The 14,687-nt window shown below is 31.3% G+C and overlaps 1 protein-coding gene across 2 annotated transcripts in view; it reads left to right on the top strand.

Moving 5' to 3' along the window:
• The window catches only part of RhoGEF64C (Rho guanine nucleotide exchange factor at 64C), a 121,674-nt gene that overhangs the window by 39,466 nt on the left and 67,521 nt on the right, over positions 1-14,687 (top strand). Inside the window, exon 1 of one of the 2 annotated variants that reach the window (XM_029319519.2) lies at positions 6,394-6,759. The exons of the other annotated variant lie outside the window; for it this stretch is intronic. The gene's annotated coding sequence lies outside the window, so the exon portion shown is untranslated. Of the gene's footprint in view, positions 1-6,393; positions 6,760-14,687 lie in introns of those variants that run through there. 2 annotated transcript variants of the gene reach the window in all.

Here is a 14,687-nt window from a genome sequence, read left to right as displayed (position 1 = left end):
TTAATAAAATAATATTTAGTTGAAAGATTTAGTCAAGTTAACAAATTTTTTTCGGTTTAGCACTAAACCGATCTTGCATCGTAAAAATTATTCGCGAAAAGAGTAAAAGAAAAACGAAGAAAAAAAATGTAGATACTTAATTTTTATATATTCGTAACGTAATAAAATTCGACTTTTTTCGCTATTTCTTTTCCGATAAAACTTTAGTAGACGAAACATTGAAGTGACAGCGAGGCGAGTGCGAAAAGTGTCGCGTGTCGTGAATTTTCGTTATGCAAAAGAGAAAAGTGTCCCGATATAAATTAGAGCCTCGAGACTCAAGATCAGTGAAAACGTTAATTACCGCGGAGAAATCATTAATTATGTCGTTGCTGCTCGCCTCTCCCTTTTTTTCCGGCGAGACTCCGTTTCTGCCTGCTATAGCATCCTCTCTAGCCCTCTTCACTCTGCATCCACCGTGTCCTTCTGTCTCTCGCTTGCATTCTTCCGCGATGCTAACTATGTGAAGTACTCCCACGACACAAGAATGCTACCTCAAGATCACGGACTTACGGTCGTGCCAGTCGACGACTCTCTTAATTATTCCCAACGTTTTCCTCTTCGCTTCCACCTTCGCGGCTTTACTTCCCTTCGCTGTTATTCAAGATGAAATATCAAAGTGCGTCCATCTACGTATACAGTTACTTGCAAAATAAACTGTTCAGTCTATGGATATTCGATTACCGATGCAGATGTAGAAGTCTATAGATTTGTATCGTAGCTGAACCATACTGCTTATAAAGTTTGTATTTTATGAAAATATTAGCTATAATTATAAGATAGTTGCATTAAACAATTGCAGTATTATTACAAGTTTATGTACTTGTAATAATTACACGGATTATTTTTTAATTTACAATAACGTTACTATTTTACAAATAATATTAATTTTTAAGTTAATCAAATTGAATGACGTTGAAGAAAAATTCATGAGTTTGTCGGAAATTATCTGAATAATTAGTTTATATTTATATGTATATCGAAATAATTATGAATAAATATCAATTGAAGCGTAACATATACAGAAATGTAGGATTTAAATACTTGTATCTATTATAAATCCTTAACAATAATTGCAATCTTAACTCGATTAGATTTTAACGCGGTCCTCGTCGCCTCGCAAAGTCGAACTCGCGCAACTAGTGAAATCTTCAGATTGAAAGCGATTATGTTGATGAAGGAAATTTAAAAAAAGAAAAGCATGAGAAGTATGCTCACTTAGCTGTCACCGCCGTTATCTCGTGTCGCAAATCATGCCGCTGTAATACAGTGACTTTCAAATAACGTATCGCTCGTTTACTGTGTCACACTTCTCCTCGAGATGATGCAAAAACGGGCAATTAAGGGCAATTTAATATTAACGTTAATAACAACGTTATATTTCTTATCCGAGAGATCCAGATTTTTTTTATATACGTGAAACAGATTCCTTTTGTACTGTGTGCATTTCTTGCTTTCCACTTACGTGCTTCCACACAATCAGGAATGAATTTATCTGTTTTATCGTGTGAACCCTGAAGAGTATTTCAACTATATACCCGCAGCATAGTTTTTACCTTCTCTCCACTCGGGGTAGAGTGGCTTGTTTTCTTGTTACGAGTGCGAAGCAAATTCTTTTCGTGTGAATTACTTTTCCCATTTTTTCGTGATTTTCTTTTTAAGAAAGTACGCGCTGGAATTATATTTTCCATTGTGCGATTGTACTTGGAAAGTTTATCGAGTTCTCGTTAATTAGTATTTGCCTTCAATGAAAATTCAAGGGATATCACTTCATCAAGTTCCTTGTCACTTTGACGATTTTCTTCATTAGAAATTTATGCTTTCCTTTTTTACGAGTCGTGAGCGACGACTTCCTCTCACTGGTCTCATCGCCGCCGTTCCCCTAGTTATTGAAGCATACGTTAAAAACGGGTAGTTCGTGCATAGAACAACGTCTATCAGCGTGCAGATCTAACGTGGAGAAATCCAGGATAACGACGACCGCGAGGCTGCGAATTAAAGTGATACGATATCGATTATTATGCGCGCTTCCGCGATTTAGTAGCATAAATTTCGTCTAAAGTCAATGAAATCGAATCCAATCTTTATAAAATAGAAATTGCATTGACCTTTCAAAGCGAAACGTAAACACCTCCTACACTGAAAAAAATCCACTTTGTACTTTTACATGGAAATTACTTGTTCAAAGCTAGAAAAATTACTTAATTATCGCTGTAATTCTTTTTCATATTTTTAAAGTGAAAATACGTATTAATGTAAAATTAAGTACTATTTTTATGCAAAAATCATTTTTAACTTTAGTATTTTTATTTTATTAGAACTTTATTTTATAAGCATTTATCCATTTTATTTATCGTATGTGCAATTCTATGTTCGGTGGGATATTTTTAATTATGAAAATATATAAGAATATATTTCATATGAAATTACATATAATCTATGTAATGTTTTATATGGGTAGCAATATTACATGATTATGCTAGGTCGAAAAAAAAACCCAGCATAATCATGCAATTTCACAAATATTTTTTTCAGTGTAACATTACTTTTTTTATTTCAAAACATAGGAAAGAAGATATAATCCAGGATGTCTCCTCTTCTTTTTCTCAATTAAATTGATCACTCACATTTATTATATTTCTTCATGTGTTGTAATTCTCAGATGTCATTTCGTTACAATTAAACATGTTTTAATTTCATTCAATAGTTTGCGTCCTCGATAGATTTTTTTTCATTATATAGCCACTAATGCGGTATTCGACGAATTTATATTACAACGATTGAAACAACCGCGGAGGGAGATTTAAAACTAGAATTAGCTTGTTTCGCTCGTGCTCTTGCATCACCTGCCCAAGAGGCGCAACGTATCCTGAATACCCGAGCAATTGGCGATGCACTCGAGAAGGGGTCGTCCTCTCGTTTCCCTTGGGCAGCTGTACCTCTACCTTTTCTTTCTCTTTCTCTCTCTTTCCTTTTCCTCTTACTGCCGATGACTCAAGTCCGCTGACCGAGACTCGCCAATGACGCCGTGTGTTATAAAGTTGAAGAAAAAGGCTCGATCGTAAAATCCATCTCACGCTTCCGCACATCGCGATATAGCTTCGCTAGAGATTTTAAACTCGCGGGTCGCCGCGGAAAATCAATAATGCGCCTCAAATTTCCTAATTTAATGGAAATAAGTGGTGAATTGAAGCCGATATGGATGTTGCCGTGAATTGATGCGGGATAAATGAAAGAAGAAAAATATTCGCGCGTGTACTATAGAATTTCTCTTTTCTCTTGCCATTTTTATCCGCATCCCTTATTAAATGCAATTAACAAGTATTTAGAAAGTTCTAATGTATTGAAGTTGATTAATATATTCACGTCAAAAACATTCTGTATCTTTAAAAAAAATATATATATATGAAATTTAAAATGAAATTTATATATGAAAATCAGGATTAGAGTTAGTTGCTTATAAAATTATAATTTAGTTAAGTTAAAAGTTTTATGAACAAAAAATTAACTCAGTTAAAGTTAAGTTGATATTAAATTAACTCAAGTTAAATCAAAAGTTAATTTTTAAAAATATTATTTATATTAAATTAGAATTTTGTTTGTTAATTCTATTAAAATATATAATAACAAATAATAAAGACATTTTTTTGATTTTTATATAGAAATATCTTTTTTGGTAATTACAATTGATGATAAATGAACATAAAAATTAATAATACTTTAATTTAAAAATAATACGTTTATAACTGATAAAAAAACAATAATGGTATTCAGAGATAAAAAAAATTAACTTAGGAAAAAAGTTAATAAGTTTAAGGTCAAAAATAACTAGTCAAAAGTACTAAAAGTTAAAAATTAATAAATTTTAAATTAACTAAGTTAAAAGCTATCAACTTTTTAACTTTTAACTAATTAACTAATTATTACCCAATCCTGATGAAAATATACATAAAAATACATACGAAATTAGAATAAAATTCTAAGATAAAAAATCAGTATTGCTAGAGATATATACATATATATAATTGCAAGGAGAATGGAAATTCCTGGATTCTCTTCCGTGCGTCATCTTTAATTTCACGCTTAGCCGACATTATTATTATAATTTGGACAAAAAGCGATACAATCCCTCTGTCGCAATTCGCGACAGTATGTTAACGAAGCTCGAGCACATGTCGCGCGCGAAGGCTGCCATAATAAAGGGTAATCAAGGTGTGCAGGAATGCCGAGGCGTCTCTGTACGCAATGATTATGATCCGCGGAGGACCGCGTCTATCTGATGTTGTATCCGCGATGAGGAATAAAGCGGCAACGGAATCAAGTAAGGGGGCAAGAACTCGGTAATGACTCGCGCGCGAGTCGGTCCAGAGGGACACAAACCCGCGTTCGTATACATTCGCGTTATACCTGCGTGTTGTACCAAGCGAATGGGACGAGCGGATAGAAAATATGGCCATGATATTTACAAACTCGGCCTCCGCGTGAAAGTGTTCGCTCTTCGCTTTGTGTCCCGCTCGAAAGAAACGCTCGCGAACGATCCCATGTAACGGGTGTCGCGCTCGATCGATCTGGACGAGGAGGAGGGAACGCGTCTAATCATATAGTGTATGCACTGGTAAATTCATTGTGTTAAATTTCACCCAATTTTAGTTATTTTTAACCATCCCTATATAGGTCGCCACCTGCTCCTACTCAATATGTGGTTAATTTAACTAAAACGATGGAGTTTAATAATTCAATTTAAAAGATGTGTTAAATTTGACTAAAATTTAGGTTATTATTTGACTTATTAAAAAATGTTTTAACTATATATTTTCTGTTAAAATGATAAATTTGATAGATATGGTAGTTAAACAAATTTAACTCAAGAAATTGGTTTAAATTTAATCCTTTCATGTTTAACAGTATATAATTTGGAGCACACACTGAAAAAAAGTTTGTTAAATTAACAAATATTTAGTTCAATACGTTCAAATGAATCATTTATTTGAAACATATTTATTTGTTTTCAAAAGGATTTTCTTATATCAAATTAGTATTTTTATATCAAATAGATATTTATTTGTTTCAAATAAATGATTTATTTGAACGTATTGAACTAAATATTTGGTAATTTAACAATCAAACTTTTTTTCAGTACATCTCTCGTGTGATATAAATATGAAGCATACACTGAAAAAATATTTGTGCGAAATTACATGATGCTAGGGGTTTTTTGATCCAATATAATCTTGCAATATTTCTACTCATATGGAAGAGTGCAGATTATAGATATGTTTTTTTATATGAAATATATTCTTATATATTTTCATAATTAAAAATATTCCACTGAACATTGAATTGCACAGACAAAATGCTAGTAATATATAAATGTTTAGAAAATAATGTTCTAATAAAGTAAAAATACTAAATTTAAAGTTACGAGTGATTTTTGCATACAAGAATAGTAATTTTATTTATATTTTATATTAATATGTATTCTTACTTTAAAAAATATAGAAAAATTACAGTGATAATTAAGTAATTTTTCCAGTTTTGAACAAGTAATTTCCATGTAATAAAAGTACATGGAAATTTTTTTAGTACACATGATTAATGTGATAAAAATTGCACAGCTTTTTGCAAGCATTTATTCGATTAAAGCTTCTTCCGATCTTTCGATAGGTTTCTATTATTTTGCATCGTGTCTCAAAATATTTTATACCACGTATTTTTCTATATCTATCTTATATAAAGCTAATGTGTAATTTGTAATTCAAGGGACACGCGGGTTTTGTCTCTCGTGAATTAATAGAATCAACATACACATGACCCACTTGAGGAAGACAACAGATTTCAATTTCACGTCGAAAGATTTTAATCTCCGAGGAGTCGGATATACAGATCGTAATTCAAGTCTTTGTCTAAAATAAAGCGATAAGCGATCGAAGTGTGCCAGCGCTCTTCTATATCATCTCCGCGCAAGGTTGCGAGTAAAATCCGAACAATTGAATTTTCGTTGTCTCTCCGCTCGGAGAATTTCAAATCTCGCTTCAAGTTCGCGCCAATCTCGAATCGGATGGGTCGAGTCGGTCGCGAGAACGGTGACAATGGTTTTATTCGGGACCGTGGGACCCGACGCGCGAATACGTCAAGGAATTTGGCCGGCGGAAACGCTGAGGCCGATAGCGGACTATCATTGAGGAGAGTTTGCGCTCCTCCTCGCGAAAGGAAGAAGAAGAAGGGCACCGCGGAGAGAGAAGGGGCCCCGGAGTACGGGCCCCTTTCTCGCGCGAGGCACTCGCCGTGGAATGGCAAAAAAGAGAGGAGGCCCTGTGACGTCACGAGACTCGCACGACGGTGCCGCTAGCCTCTCACTTGGTCGCCGACGTTCGGCCCGCTCGGTTCATCGCGGTCGTCGGCTCCATTTCGCCTCGCGATCTCTTGACTTTTGCGTTTTCGAGGACGAGGGGAAAAAAAAAAGAAAAAAAAAACGGAGAACAGGAAGAGAGGACGAAAGGGTACAGGACGAGTTCCGGCGCGTCGCAGGCGAACCGGAAGTGATAAACGGGAACGACAATTGTGCGATTGCGCAGTGACACGAGTACAACGGTGACGATCCCGATATAGTCCGCGAGTTCCGCTTTTGGTGGTGAAGAGTTTTGTATTTTTTATCTCTTTTTCATTGTGTGCCATGACATCCTGGATACGATACCGGATGGATTAAGCCCTCGTCGCAGGGTAAGTGATTATTTTCTTGGTCTTATTGTCGCGCATAACGATTTAGGTGAACTCCTGCTTTGCGCGATTGTACATTTCGCAGTAGGAAGTTCGTCGTCCTCTGGGATTAAATGCCCGTTTCTTTTTGGTGCTCTGATGATTGACGCGAAAGATTTTACATGAAGAATTGATATTAAATATTTTTTAATTACATATTTTAAATATTTTAAGTTATATATTAAATATTTTTTAGGTTCTTCTTATTAGTTAGAAGCTTTTAATACGTTAAATATTTTTTCTAATGTATAGAGACATATATTACACATATATTTTTTCTAATGTTTATTGCTCTTTAAAATTAAAATCATTGTAAATATTAAAAAATTTATAAAATGAAATATGTCTACAAAATGTAAATAAAAGAATATATTTATATTATTAAAATTTTTGATGAAATCGACACATACATATTTAAATTGTAAAGAAGTATTGTAAAGTTGTTTTCTTCTACTATTATCATATATTTAAAATTTAAATTAAAAATAAAAAATTTATAAAAATTCTATTTTTTTACAATTTATTTAAATTACTTGGTTATTAATGTAAATTCGATAATTGATTAAATTTAAAAACATTTTAGATTATAAATTTGTTATGGTAATCTCGGTAGAAATTATAGACCAACTGTGTGTTTCAATTAAAAGTGAATAAAATTTACTTGCAAAAAAATTATTAAGTTATAGTTAAGTGTTGAGTTGAAAAAAAGACTTTGATAGAATTTTTTACACTAATTTTCATAGATTTCATTAGCAATCTTATCAGCATTGCAAATTTCATTGTAATGACAATGTCAGACTAAGGCAAATTACCACTTGTCGACTCATAATTTATTCAAATTGATATTAACAACATTTTGTACACATGTTCTAATTGTGAAATCTTACTTCGAGACTCAAACATTACGATTATGATTTATTCTGCATGGAATAATTTTCGAATCTTTGGCGCGAACTTTCTTGACATTATGATCACGTACGCTATAGTAGAATCATTATCTACAGGTGATAGAATTTCTTGCAAGTAATAAAACTATTATTCTTGATTATCCCAATCCCCGATTAATAGGATACTCATCATTCGAGCGTTCAATTATTCGAACTGTATTTTTTCCCGTAATCTTTTTCATGTTAAGTAACGGTATCGCGTTTTATATTGCTTAAAATAGATAATAATTGTATTAGGAATGATGCTTCACTTCTGAGATATAATAGAACCTCTTAAATACAATATCGACAACGAATCGTCAAAGTCAGGGAAGATATGTTATCCATGAGAGAAGTATATACCAGTTCAGTTAATTAAAGTTGCTTCACGAGTCCCTTATGTCTGTTTCTGTCATTCGATAGAATATCTTCAAGACAAGCATTTAAATAGTATTCGTCATTTGCACAACATTCTTCGCACTGGAGAAACGTGACCACCTGTTCCGGTATTATACAACGTGTCTCAAAAATATGTACGTATTAATAGCGAAACGCGAAGCAAGATCTTATTTTACACAATTTCGGAATTTTTTCCTATCCAAATTTTGAACATGTTATTTAATGATCAAATTGACAAGCAAACGCTTATCAAGAAAAATAATTATAGTATTAATTAAAAATAATTTGAGATTAAAATTATTTGAAATTACATATTTCTGAAATATTAGTATTCAATTTGAAGAACTTACTTTGGGACAACCTTTATACGGCGGCGAATTATTTTTGCCGTTATGTCGGTCTAAGCTAAGTTTAACGGTCTATGACAAAATCTAATTTCCGCGAATAAAGATTTAATATAATTGTGCCCTGATAAAGGAAGGAGAAGAGAGTTTTCAGCGGTAAACGCATTGCGGGAGTGCAACTTTTTCTTGAAACACTTCTTTTGAAAACCCGTGACGAAAAAGCGACGAAACACCTTGATTGGGCTCGGTAAATGAACTCGGCAAATAAACTTAACACAGTCGTTAAATTTGTGGGTCATTATTTTTCTGAGATATCGATTTTATCGCCGACTTATCCGGTTTCCGCTTGTCCTTGTTACGGTTCGTAGCATGTGACACTACTTTATCATATGAAAGTGTACGAAAAATTTTTTTTTAATTTAACTTCTCTCTGGCTAATTTTAATTCTCATGATATTTTTTGAAAGCTCTATCGCAAAAGCTGCGGCAATGCAATTTTTCTCGTTCCTTTTCTTTTTTTAAACTTTAAGTTGTAAAATAAATGCCGTGCTTCTGATCCAAGATTAATTTAAATTTTATGAATTAACAAAGAAAAACTGTTGTTCAAATATTTTTTTCTTTAATTTTCATTCAAAATAACTGTAAGAAAAATGATAGCAAAAAATTGATAGGATTCAATATAGCAAATTGAAATAATGTATTATATTCAAAATTCTTATTATGTCATCAATTTTACAACCTATGAGTTTTTAATTTTTAATTAATCATATGCTACAGGCAAAAGTTGAAGGCAATAATAGGCAGGTAAATAATAGACGTACAACTACGATTTGATTTTACCGCGTAACATGAGAAGTTGGCGACTTTCTGAAAAATCGCGAGGGGATTGACCTTTCAAGGTGGGTCGCGTGAGACGAATACGCATGTAAGTCTGAAATATAAATCGCGGATTTGCTTTGAAATATATATCAACCACGGGCGTGTACCTCCTGTTAACTCGAAATGATGGGAAACGTGAGTCGCGTTTAAAAGAAATCTAATTGAAAACGTTTGACCATCCTCGTAGATAATCGCCGATCTGCGTTTAGTCGGTGGCATCGCGAGAACATTTATGTAAGCCTCGCACTCTCAAAGAGCGCGAATGCCCGCGGGATACTTTGCAAATATCTCACAATCGCGAATAGTTAACAGGCCGCTCTCGCAGCAGCCAGATATAACATAGCATATCCAGTATATCCAGTTCCAATAAAACACCTCATACTTCTCTCTGTCGTCAAGCGGACTTAACCGAGATTCGTGACGCGAATTTTTTACGAGCCGTATCATATGACCAAAATAAAAGTTATACTATATTGCGTTTCTTCAAATATCTTGCATTGAAAAAAAAATTCATAAGAATCAGGATTTCCAGGTTTAATCCGATATTTGAATCGGATGTATAATGATGTAAATAAATAAATATATTTTATCGTAGAGAGAGAGATAAGTAATTGAATTTACAAGTAACACAAATAATAAATGATTTATAAATTACTTATTAACCAGTTGCTCCGCCGTCGTCCAATGTCTCTTTCCTTCTTGTTGCGGAATCTGGATTCTCTTCTCTCTTGTTTACTTTGCTTTTTTCATGGCACTCGCGAAAACACGATATGATCGCGTGTGCACTAATCAGCAAAATACGATAATCATGCAACACTTTGCATGACATTTCCAACGCTGATCGCTCACGACGCGAATCTTATTACATTACGATAGAACACTTCGTAGAAATTACGATCGCATGAAATTATGATCCATTCAACGCCCGAAAATCGCGTGACTGAATTAATCTACTGTGACGATACTACACGTTACTAATAAATATGACATGCGTTCTCTCGTTTTAGCATGATTATATAATCGCGAATAATATTAAAATTACAAGTTTAAAGTTGGAATATAATATCCGAAAACATACTTGCTTTGGTGATTATTCGCGCGATAGATTTTAATTATAATTAAATCATAATTAAATTATTTGAAATTATCGACAAATTTCGTGCAATATATACGTTATTATTAAACAATATTTTATATTATGTTTTCCTTGTTACTCGATTTCATGATTCATTCTGCGTTGTCAATTTAAATATGATAGTATATTGTATTAAAATAAAAGACAAAAAAATTGAAAACGGGACGCAAAATATATATTCGTGTAATATAAGTCTTCATAAATAATTAGATTGTGAAACAATAATTGCGATGTTCCGATTCCTGTTTGAAATGAATACATCATGCGAAAATATTTGCTCCGATAAATAGTCTGTTTACGAGTCATTAACGAGTCGTCACGGGAATTAATTAATCGAACGGGTTGATAATTGTTCGATAGGGAATGAACGCGTTTGATATCTCGTAATACTTGTCGTGCTTGTATCTCGAATGATAGTGTGATGATACAAAAAGTCTCGTCCTACTTCAAGTCGCGCCACGAATGACAAGGCCACAAAACAATGTAAAAAAAAATAATATTGCAAGGAATAATCGTGTGTGACAATTGATTCGATATATTTTGCCACGGAATATTCAACACTTTACACTTTACAACTTATGAAATATATCGTGCTCTTCGGATTTCAAATTAATTGTTAATAAATAATTGTACTCGTATTACAGCTTTTCATTATACTTTGCTATAATGCGCGATATAAAATAAAATTATTTTGTGTTATATATATGTCGCATTATTTTTGGAGAAAGTATCGAGAGATATCAAGCATGCTATAGTATTCGCGCTATAATTATTGTAATTAGAGATTATCATCTCGAGCGATTGATTAATTTCTGCGACAAATCACGACGGCATGTCGTAGCTTTTACGTGATTTATAAGTAAAACTAATTTTACGAGAGAATTAAATTGTTATATTAAAAGTATGCCAAAAGGAATAACTTTGTATAGTAATTGTGGATATATCTTCGCGTACGAATATTCATAGACAGTGTTGTGCTTATTGTTAGATGATTTTAAAATTAGCTAGATAAAGATAAGATAAAAATATGTAAATTCATCTTAGATAAGATAAAGATGATTTTGTTTGAAATATATTTAGATAAAAGATGAAATTATATGGCGATTCATCTAGATAATTTTCTATAATTTTTAAGACTGGTTATGTAAACAATTATAAAAAAATGTAAATTTTAAAAGGGATATAAAATATATGTATTCATATTTTTATTTATAAATTTTTATTGCTTACTGCTTAAGTTCTACTATTTAAGTATTTTTATGCGCTATGATTCTAAACCAAAATTATCTGAAAATTATTCTAGATAAGTTAGTAAAGATAATACTTTTTCTCAGTCATGACTTTGATGTCATCTTATCTTTATATGGATAATAAAAATATATATGATCTCTATCTGCATCTTAGATGAAAAAAAGTATTATCTTTTCTAACTTATCTAGAATAATTTTCATATAATTTTGGTTTAGAATCATAGCACATAAAATACTTAAATAGTAGAACTTAAGTAGTAAGCGATAAAAATTTATAAATAAAAATATGAATACATATATTTTCATCTAGATGATCATCTATATAATTTTATTTAGTGAACAACAAACACTGTTTATAGAATAGAATAATAAAATCTTGTCGTCTCTCTCCGTGCAGGTCCTGTTTCTCCCACTTCCTCCTTTTCTACTACTTTTCATTATAGTGGGATTCACCCCTACCCTTTATTACGGTGCGTCGACATACCGTAGGTATAGGAATGACTTTGTCATTCACGAGACTCGGATAGGGCAAGTAAGGACGAGACGTTTACATATATGTCGCATATTATTTCTCGAGAACGATGTTGAAAGATATCATTTATTATATCATTTATTTACTATTATTTTATAATTAGAGATATATTATAATTAAAGATACACTCTCTATAATTAGGGATTATCAACTCGCGCGATTGATTATTTCCGCGACAAACAGAGGAATAAGCGTGTAGCGAAAGGATCATAGCTTTGCGCGAATGTATAAGGAAAATTAATAATAAAGAAATGTATAAGGAAAACTAGTTTTACGAGAGAATTAAATTCCTATTAATAGCTGTTGATAAAAAGATCTTATTAATGATTGAATAATATTTTTTTGTCTTTCTGCGTTTTAGTATTGAAAATTAAACACGCGATTATTCGCGCTGCAAATATTATAATTAGAGATTATTAGCTCACGCAATTAATTAATTTCCACGATATAAGAATAGTGCAGGAAACAGCTTAGAAAATCGTAACGAAAGGATTATAGTTTTGTGCGATCGTAGTTTTTGTGTTTTTCTATCTTCGAAATTATATATATATATATAAAATAATACGCGAAGAAAATTCGCGTCGTGTACGATCAACTTCAAGAGTGACGTGCAAAGTACCGTGCGATCATAAATAACCGTATTTTTGTGAGTATATGTTGTGTGAGTGCCATAAAGAAGCAGTAAAGTATGAACAAGAGAGGAGAAAAAGAGTAAGAGGTTCTCGGAGGAGACGTTGGAGGACAATGGAACTGTGCGGTGAATAATTTATAAATTATTTATTATTTACTATTATTTGTTGCTTGCGAATTTAATTACTCGGTATCTTTAGTAATATATTTTACATCTCATAATGTTATATATAAAATGTTGCATGTTTTTTGTTTAAAAATATATATATATTTATATACTAAAATATTATAACATAATATTTTGTACTATTTGATTCTTATAAATGATTTAATATATTTAAATTTCTTCTTTATTTCTATAGTTATTTGAAAAAATGCAAATTTAAGTGAAAAAAGAATAATATAAATATAATATTTTTTAAATCTACTAAATAAATGTACCACAAAATAAATAAATTAGAACAGATTAATACAATAATAAACTGTCGTATATTTTGATATTTTATTTATTTTTACTTAATATATTAATTACAAAATAATTAAAATTTATTCTATATATACATTTTTGAAAAATATAGAGCTCGGATACTAAATTTTATTTTAGAAAACGTGATCGTGTACAATTTACATAGGCAAAATTCGATAATATTTGATAGTATTCATAGATACGGTGCTCGATTATGCGGCTCTTTTTTGCATTTAATGAATATAATTATCGTTATTGGACTAGACATTTTTTAAAAAGTGAGATTGCGTCAAAATTATTTTTCACTATTTGAAGATCATTTTGCTTTGAGTTATTATCGAGATAAATTGCCTTTAGAGAGAATAAAGGATGAAAAACAATTTTAAAAAAATTTTATTAGTATATATTTTTTGCTAAAACGATATAATATATATTAATGTAAAAATATATGATTTTATTGATCATTTCTATTGAATTCGTTCTAGACGATAATAAAGCATTTATCATTTCATTCGTGAAATGACTTTTATATAATTACCATTATAGTTTTTATATACAATCATCAATTAAATAAGATAAAAATTGAAATTACGACATACTATCTTGATTTATTATTTCTGTATTGATCAGCATAAAATAATAATACGAGTTAAACAAAATTAACAGCGAGACAGTATACAGGCAAATATATACATATGACATTTGCATGCAGTTAAATATAGTATATAATCTGCATTTCTTAAAAAAATACTTTACAATAAATAAGATAAAGGTAATTTAAAATAATATTTCTGCACAAATTAACATGAAAAAGAGAAGAATGACATTTATTTTACATATTACACTAATCATTATATAAGTTTTTATTTTTCGATTTTGAACACGGAGTTCGAACATGCTCAAAAAATATTATATTTATATCATTCTTTTTTCACTTAAATTTGCATTTTTTAAAATAACTATATAGAAATAAAGAAGAAATTTAAATATATTATATTAATCATTTATAAGAATCAAATAGTACAAAATATTATATTTTGTTATAATATTTTAGTATAAATATAATTTTAAAACAAAAAACATACAACACACATTAAGATGTAAAATATATTACTAAAGATATACCGAGTATTTAAATTCATTTGCAAATTAGAGATATTTCGCCTTTTTCACGAATTCGCGGTCGATTATTACGTTACGGGTCAACTAATAGGGCGGCTGACAAGACAGATATGCAATTTAGAATGTTTCGTGAAGAAAAGGAGTCGGTTTCTCAGCGAGGTAGCCACGGCCAGAATGAATTGTCGCCGATCGAACGCGCGTCAGCAGAAC

The sequence above is a fragment of the Nylanderia fulva genome, unplaced genomic scaffold (assembly GCF_048542155.1).
Source record: "Nylanderia fulva isolate GAGA-0341 unplaced genomic scaffold, ASM4854215v1 Scaffold10, whole genome shotgun sequence".
In the NCBI taxonomy this organism is placed as follows: Eukaryota; Metazoa; Arthropoda; class Insecta; order Hymenoptera; family Formicidae; genus Nylanderia; species Nylanderia fulva.
Note: the sequence above shows the minus strand (reverse complement) of the source record. Positions and strands in the feature narration are given on the sequence as shown.